The sequence below is a fragment of the Cryptomeria japonica genome, chromosome 5 (genome assembly GCF_030272615.1).
Source record: "Cryptomeria japonica chromosome 5, Sugi_1.0, whole genome shotgun sequence".
Taxonomy (NCBI): Eukaryota; Viridiplantae; Streptophyta; class Pinopsida; order Cupressales; family Cupressaceae; genus Cryptomeria; species Cryptomeria japonica.
In genome coordinates, this window is record NC_081409.1 from 277,059,355 (window position 1) to 277,068,622 (window position 9,268).

Consider the following 9,268-nt stretch of genomic DNA (forward strand, 5'->3'; position numbering starts at 1 on the left):
AATTTGCAACATCAGGTGGTATGGTAATCATATGAAACATGAAATTGTTTGGACTGATTTGAAATTGTTAGAACTGTCATTAGTAAAAATTGCATTAGCATGATGTTTGTTAGAATTGATGTTAAGGAAAATGCATCTTAGACACACCTTTGATGTGAAACTGTGGATTCAAAAGAGACTCATCAAAAAAAAAATTATTATTTTAACTACCAACAAAGGTAAATCCTAGAATTGAACTTAGACTTATCAGTAACTTTTTATTATTCTAACTAACAGCAATGATAAATGCTAGAAATGAAACTAATACTTATAATCTTCCACTATTATCTTGATCAATTTTAATAGAAATAATTGCAACCAAGATATATTGATTATATATAAAGGTGCTTCCCCATATTTTTCTTATCTAATGACCAGGGTGCATCTCCTATTTCTAATATCCAGAACTATTGTGATCTCTTACTTAAATACATGAGAGAAACGAAGTCTTGCCCATTTATAACAAAACGGACTCCAAACCTTTGAGCACAACCTATAACATAAAGACACGAGATATGATACACTGGTAGCTATACAAGGAAGAACAATAGAGCTTTTGCACATGACACTAGCAAGGGTATTAAGATCATAGTAGTATTACACTGAATGAGCCACAGCATTTGCCATGCCATTTCCTGAGTATTTTTTTTATATTAAAATAGTTCAAAACATATACATCATAACCACTGGTGTCCTACATTTTACATGTATTCTACTATCTACAGTATCAATTTTACATGTATATCAAAAAGGCCATAGCCTTGTGTCAGATCACTTGGTATTACATCATGAACAGAATATAAGGGGGATTAATACAACAAAATGCCTCTTGTGTCGGTATACATATAGCAAAAAGAACCACACTATTCACTGAGCTCCTACACCTTTCTCCCCAGTCCTAGGAGAAGGCTCATCTGGATCTTCAATCTTGAGTCTCTGCATATACTGTGCCAATGCCTCAATCTCCTTCGGATGTAGCATATCCATATGTTTCTTGAAGTACTGGACAGACTGGATATCTTCCTTGTAAATCTGAAGAGCACCTTCTCGGACCAGAATCATGAACCTGTCTTTAGAAATCTCCAAGACAGCAGAAACTTGTGACATAATGTAAAAATGAGTGAGTTTGCTGCTAAACTCAATAAGCCTCCTCCTCTTGTTTTGAAAAACCTCTCCATTTCTTTCTTTCCAGATAAACCACAAGACCTCACAAGAAAAGACAGACCAGAACCGGTTCATCCTAAGGTCAAAAGATTCTACAAAACCAGAAAGGATTTCACTCCAGGAAGGGCCAGGCCGATGGTTCCAGACAATAGAAGGGCCAAGGAAGATGGACCACACACCACAGGCAAATTCACGATCAAAAAACAGGTGTTCAAAGGACTCCTGGGCATTACACACACCATGCCTAATAAGCTTAAGACCCTCAGCAGATAAAAAGGAACCAACAGCTAATTTTTTCAAAAGAAAAAGCCATTTAAAACAAGACTTCTTAGGATCAATGGGAGAATGCCAAAAGAAATCAAAAACAAATTGCCACCTGAACTTAGGCCAATCAAGACCCCAACACTGATTAACTCTAGTGAAGATTGAGTAGTCATCCTTCAACATCATATAGATCTGCTTAGTAGAGATGTCCAGAAAAGAAGAACCATCCAGACATTTTAGTTGCTTCAAAAAGGATTCAATATCCAGAATCTTACCAGGGAAGAAACAACCTATAGCCTTACCCATAAGAGAATATGTTTTCTTTTGTGAGGGAGGAATCCCATATTTAGAGTTGATCTCAGCCCAAGAGCCAAGTCGGTTGTCAACCAAAACATTGCTAATAAGAGAAATTACCTTTGTCATTCCAGATCTTAGCAGAGCAGCTTTGAGTCAAAGCAAGAGGTTTATTATTCAAGTTCACACCCCCCACCAGATAGATCTATCCACCACAGCATATGAAGGAGAGATGCCTATAGCATCCTTAGAAGGGAGTAACCTCCTTACCTGTGACCATGCCTTCCATAATGAAGCAAATACATTAGAACCAAACACCTTCATGTTATAATCCCCCAATACAATATCACATAAAGGGATATTCCTCCACTTTTTGCCTTTTTCAATAACCGACCTTTCAATATTATTCCTGATCAGCACCTTCCAAGGTTCATTACCATACAAAGCTTTGACAATCCATTTGGAAGCTAAGGCAGTGCCATGGGCCCTGATATCCTTGATACCCAATCCACCCATAATCCTTCGTTTGCAACACCAATTCCAGTTCACACAGTGTCTCTTATTATGACCCATCCCATCAGACAATAAAAAGTCCCTCATAATCTTCTCAAGCTTATTGGTTTGGTAGTTAGCAAACACCCATGCAGAGGCACAATAAATATGATGGGAGGAAAGAACCTTCTCGAACAATCTGCACTCTTTCGGCCAAGGAGAGAAGGTGAGTCTGCCATTTTAAATGTTTCCTCTCAATTTTTGAGTATATCCAATGCCACATATCTTGAGTAGAGGGGTTAATTGCAAAGGGAATACCAAGATACCTTACAATAGAATTCGGACCAGCCCACTGCCAACCTTTGCAGGGGATCCAACTTGGAGGAACATCAGACCACCCAAGCACTGTAGATTTGTGAGGAGCTACCTTTGCTCCAGAGGCCAAACAAAAAAATTGTAATCTATTCATAGCATTATCAAAGTTTTCCTCATTCAAAGCCAAAAATAAAGCAGTATCATCAGCAAATTGGGCATTGATCAGATCATCAGCATTAGGAAGAGTAAGTCCTTTGATAGAGGGCCCAAGTTCAGGAGCCCTCAGGATGTAGTAAAGAGAATCAACAACAATGACAAACAAGGTCGGTGCAATGGGGCAACCTTGCCTAATAGACCTCCTTAGAGGGATAGGTTCAGAGAGTTCACCATTAACCTCAACAACTGTGGAGGAATCCTTAAAAAGAATATCTATCCATCTACAGAAGTAGGAAGGAAAACTAAAAGCTTGCAACATTCCTCTAATGAAGGGCCACTCAATTTTGTCATATGCTTTCTCGAAGTCCAAAAGAATCATTGCAACATTCTGGTTTTCCAATGCGTTGCCTCCCAACTAGTAACCAAGTTTTCCATAATATATCTACCTTTAATGAATCCAGTCTGTGTGGCAGAGATGAAGTTATCCAGTAACCCAGCAATCCTCCTTGCTAGTACTTTTGCAACAATTTTGTATGAAATATTCAGTAAGGTAATAGGTCTCCAGTTTTTAACCAGAGTCTTATCCCCACCTTTAGGTAGCAGCTTGATGACACCTTTATTGATGTTTTCTCCAAGGGATCCCTGATTAAATACATCTTCATACAATGCAAATAGTTCCAATCTTATCCATTCCGAGTGCTTCTTATAGAATTCAGCAGGTAACCCATCTACCCCTGGGGACTTACCATGGCCAATGAACTGATAGCACTTTTAATCTCCTCCAGAGAGATCTTATGACTCAGAGCCTTAGCCTCCTCACGGGAAATTTTCTTAGGGATTAACAACAAGCATTTCTCGAGGGCCTCCTGATTTATATCACCATGTTCAGAAGAAAAGAGGCCACTATAAAAACTGAAGAAAGCCTCCTTGACAGACACCGGATCATTAGTGATAGAATTGTTGACTTGAATGTCTTCAATAAGTTCCCTCTTATTCTTTGTTCTAATAAGATTGAAGAAGTAGTTGGTTCCCTTGTCACCACTTCTAATCCAGTTCATTTTAGCTCTAACCTTTTGCCCTTGAATCTTGAAGTGTTGCAATTTCCTTAGGAGATTCTTGACCGAGGATAATTCTCCCTCAAGTGTCAGGTCATTCCCCTTACTCTGAAGTTCCTTTTCAATCTCATTGAGCCTAGACTGAAGAAAAGATTCCTCTTTAGACCTGTCCATAGCATATTTCTTGCCAATGATCTGAAACATTTTCCTCCAAGTAACAGTAAGAGCCTCCCATTGTTCCCTAGGTCTGAGGTCGAGAGAACATAGCTTGGTCAAATGGGAGACCATCTTAATAGCCTCAACAGTGTCCTCATCATTAAGCAACAAGACATTAAGTTTCAAACCATTTTCCCTTTTATGCCGGATCACAAAGGAAGGATCAAGGTCCATGTTAACATTGACAGAGATAGGAGAATGATCTAAGATACTAGCAGGAGAAACACAAGATACTAGCAAGAGAAACACATGTAGGGGCCTGCCCCCCCTGAGAGAGGAAAGAAAAAAAAGAAGCATTTGCATAGCATCTATCCAGTCTACAGTACATTCTCTGCTTACCACTTTGATTATTGCACCATGTGAACCAAATACCAGAAAAGGAGCCCTTTTTCTTCTCCAGAGGATCTACCAAATTAAATCTCCTTTTGAATTTAGCCCAGAAAAAATGTTCATTGCCCTTCCAACAATGCTTATTGCCACCACTTTTGTCCTCACCATGTTCTATCATGTTAAAATCACCCACAAAATTCCAATGGGCATTCGGCAGACCGGTTGTCAACCAATCCCAAAGCCTAGCTCTATCTTTGTAGTCATTGGCAACATAAATGTTGCAAATACCAAAAACACAATCTTTCTCTTTAAAAGTGACCCACAAGGCTCTTTGGCAGGGGGAGACACCATTAGCAATGATCTTATCTGCCCACTTAGGGCCAACCAGAATGGTAGTACCACCTTTACCCCTATCAAGATTAGAGTGGAACCCTATGGCCTGAGCCCACAAGAATTTCAACATAGTATAAGCATGGAAACCTACCACTTTGATCTCTTGGAGGCAAATAATGTCTTTTTCCTTGATATTGTTACACCATTTCCTAACCATGTATTTTCTATCAGCTAACATTCCAACTATGTATGTGCATCATCATAAGAATTATTTGGTGGAGGGTTTTTTATTCTTGTACAGCCTATTAAAGCACTCAGGCACCTCATTGGCTTTTTTACTATTATCATTAGAGAGAGATTCCCTATCAGATGTTTTCCTTTTCTTTCTAACTTTTGTACTAACCACCCTCTATAAACTGCTCAGCATTACTGATAGCCATATTATCTGCACCAAAGGGCACAATTTGTTTATCAGGAGAAACATCCACCATGGAGTTCATGATACCAAGTAAGGAGTTGCTCATCTTCAACTCAGATGGGACTTGTAGGGCATTCCTTAAGAAACCAGCCTTCTCCTTAATACTTGCAAGGGCAAGCTGTTGAGCATTCAATCTGGAGTGAGGGGAGGGATTCAAAACCTTCACTTGATCACAATTAGAAGGATTAGCCTGTACTAGGTGACACCTGACAAGGATGTTGGAGGGATCATTCATGACAGAGGCTTGGACAACCTCATACTCATCCTCAAACAGAGGATTGGAGAGACTAACAAATTTATTGCCATTACTATCACCAGTCGGGCAATCAAGGCCAGAATTAACCTTCTCCTTGCCACTGTCAAATGGGATATCCACTGGTAAAGAATTGCCTTCCTTAGTTGAATAAACAGAGTTTTGCATTTTACTAATATCACTTCTCAAATTGCTTTTATCAGCAATATTAAAGTTAGCATTGTGAGAGTTTTTCAAAGAAGGGCAATCCTTTCTCATATGCCCATTAACTTTACAGAAGAAACAGGCCCCCAAATTGCCCAGCATGGACAATTCCCAAGCAAAGCTTTCTCCTTCAAGATCAAGAGAGATAACGTCAGGAAACATGTTGTGACGTATTCACACATCACCCCATTGCAAATGGGGACCCCTACTTTTTGCTTTCTAGGGTTGGTTTTCTTGGCGTAGTCTTTTAGGTTCTTGGCTATTGATCTTTGCAATAAAATTGCCAGAGAGCTTATTTGAATAGGATGCTCTAATTAGGTTTAGGTCTCTTTGAAAGCCCTCTTTAGATCTGGCCTTGGCCTAGTTTTGGGGTTAAGTCTTGATTAGGATGATGAAGTAAAGATCAAGTGCAATCATGAAGGAGAGAATGGAGGGAGTTAAATATTTCTTCACTTAGTTTGATGAAGTCCTTTTACTTCTAGGCTTTGATTGGCATGGAACTGACCTATTTGCCCTTAGAAAATGCCTAATGATCAAGTCTAGACTTGAAAGTTTGACAAGATGAAGAGAAATTTGAGCTAGAAGGCCAAATTCGCTCTTGACCCTTCCAAAGGTTCAGGAGCAAATTCCTCCTAAACTCCCTTTGCCCTCCTAATTTGGATGAAATCCCACTCTAAAATGATTAATTGAGAGAGATTGGCACGAATTCACCCTTGGGGATGCCTTTGGACAAACTTTGACTTGGTAATTTGGAGAGAAAGTCAAGAATTTGAGCATTATGGCAAAATTCACTCCTAACCCTTCCAAAGGGACATGAGCGAATTTCCTTAGACTCTTCTCTTACCCCCAGTTTGGATCATGAACCTTCTTCCCATGGTTTGAGTGAGAGAGAAAATGACCTATCCATACCTTTGAGGGTGAGTTGACAGGAAGTTGACCTAGGAAATGTGAAGAATTTGAGCCCTAGAGCTAAATTCGCTCCTGAGTCCAAAGCGAATTTCCTTAGATCTCCTCCCTTGGTCTTAGCTTAGACCATTACCCTTGCTTCTCAGCCTAATCGAAGGAGTGACCTATCTATGCCTTGAGCAAATTCAAACAAGATTGGATGATGAAAATGTTAGGAATTTGACCAAGATGGCCAAATTCGCTCCTAACCCTTCCAAAGGGACAGGAGAGAATTTCCTTAAATCTTCCTTTTTGCTCCTTGTTTGGGCCAAAATCTTTGTTCCTATGGCGTGGTTGAGAGAGGATTGATGTATACATGCCTTTGAAGAGAATTGCAACAAAGTGAAGTGATGAAAATGTCAGGAATTTGAACATAAATGCCAAATTCGCTCCTGACCCTTCCAAAGGGTCCAGAGCGAATTTCATTAGAAGGTCATGTACCTCTCTAAGGTACACAAGCAAATTTGTAAAACTTGATGTTTGACCTTAGCTTTTGAGCAAGAAAACCCCTTAGAGTGATTTCCTAGCATGAGCTAAAGCCAGGACAATGTGGATTAAGGTGAAAGAATGAGTATTTGAGTGACATCCAAGCCTAATGCCTCAATTTCGCTCTTGACCCTTCCAAGGGTACAGGAGCGAAATCCTTAAGGGGACCTTCTATCTCACCTAAGACATTGAATCGATCTCATTTTGAGCCAAATAGAGGACAAATTGACTTGGTTATGGTGGGAAAAGGATTCAAAAGTCAAGTCTAAGATGAAGCTAAGTGAAAAGGAGTGTGAATTGAGCTTAAAGGAGCAAATTCACTCCTGACCCTTCCAAAGGGTCCAGAGCGAAATTCTTAGAGGGTCATGTACCTTCCAAAGGTACCAAGGCGAAATTCTTGAAAAAGCTAATTCTTCACCTCAAACAATTGAATGGATCCCGCTTTGAGTAGATTTGAAGGCAAATTAACATGATCTTGATGTGAGAAGGATTCAAAGGTCAAGTCTAAGACAAGATCATGAGAAATGTGAGGTAAATTGAGTAAAATGCCAAATTCGCGCCTGACCCTTCTAAAGGGTCCAGAGCGAATTTTCTTTGAGGTCATGTACCTTCCAAAGGTACCCAAGCGAAATCTCTTCTAGGCCTTCCTGAGGATCAAAATGATGATATCTTCATATGAAAGAATTGGAATCTAAGGCTAAAATGATAAAAAGAAGGCAATAAGTGAATTTAACTAGTAAAGAAGCTAATTCGCGCATGTACCTCTCAAAGGGTCCAGAGCGAAAATTCCATTTTAGGGTTTGTCCTTGGAAAGGGTCTAGAGCGAAAATTCCATTTTATGGCTTGTCCTTGGAAAGGGTCCAAAGCGAAATTTTCATTATAGGTCCTGCCCTTGGAAAGGGTCCAGAGCAAAAATTTCATTATAGGTCCTGCCCTTGGAAAGGGTCCAGAGCGAAAATTTCAATATAGGTCTTGTCCTTCCAAAGGGTCCAAAGCGAATTTTCATTATAGGTCCTGTCCTTCCAAGGGTACAGGAGCGAAATTCCTTAGGAGAGAGGGTTTAGCTAATGAAATTGTGTTGAAGGTCTTCTTAAAGGTGATTCTAGTGTTCAAGCAATCCTAAGAACTATGAATTTGAGAGTGCTTTCATTTGAAAAGTGAGAAAACTTGAGACAACTCCTAATTCGCTCATGTACCTTCCAAAGGGTCCAGAGGGAAATTGATCATAGTGCCTTCTTGTTGATGGTTTGAAGTAAGAAATACCATGTTAGGATGAATATATCATATGTCCTTGACACCACCTTTTGTTTGTTTTGCAGATCTACAAGACCAAGTTGGAAGAAGATTAGGCAAGGACAGGGGCGACCTCTTCAAGCTTCATCATCATCAAAGACACTTAAATGCATGGAAGGAGACCCAAGGTGCTGCTAGGGTGAAAGGGCTTCGAATGATCAACAATTACAAGCAATAGAGCAAGATATTCTCAAGGACCTCATTCTATCACATGGAGAAATCACAAGATGTCAGAGGTGAAGGAGTGACTTGACCATGACTTCCTATCACCACTACGTGAAATCAAGAGGAGGCCTCATCAAGCACAAGAGAGTCAAGGAAAGGTACGTCATTCATCAAGTACATCAAGGACAAAGGAGGATCAACCAAGGTCAGTGCAAGGGTATGTTGAAGAAGCAGATAGTTTCAAAAGAGTTAATCAAAGTTAGCTTCTCATCATCATCACATTGAATATCACGAGATACAACGTTCCTTGACCAAGCACAAATGCAAGACAAGGTAGCATCCCAGTCATTGTTCCTCCAATCAGAAGGGTCCACATCAGCATGTCCAGATTCAGTGAATCACGCTTATGCACGAAGGCACAGACTCCAATGTACCTACCCCTGTTTCCTATTGGTTCTCATGCATAGAATGTTATTTTCTCATTGGCTAAAGGAGTTTGTTGTAACAAACGCTAATTAGGGTTTTCATCTTGAAATCCTAGCCATTGATTGTAAATCAATCAGAGCCATTGAAATGTAAAGATCTCTCTATATAAAGCTCTGGCTCTTCATTTGTAAAGTTTAATAGTGAGAGAATAGCTAATAGTCAAGAGTTAGTAGCTGGAATAGTAGAATAACAATTAGAGTAGAGTAGGAAGAGAAGGCAAGAGATTGTTGCCTAAAATTGTAAATAAACTTCATTTTTCATTGAAGTTATGGTGAAATGTGTCGTTTCTTGCAATACGCA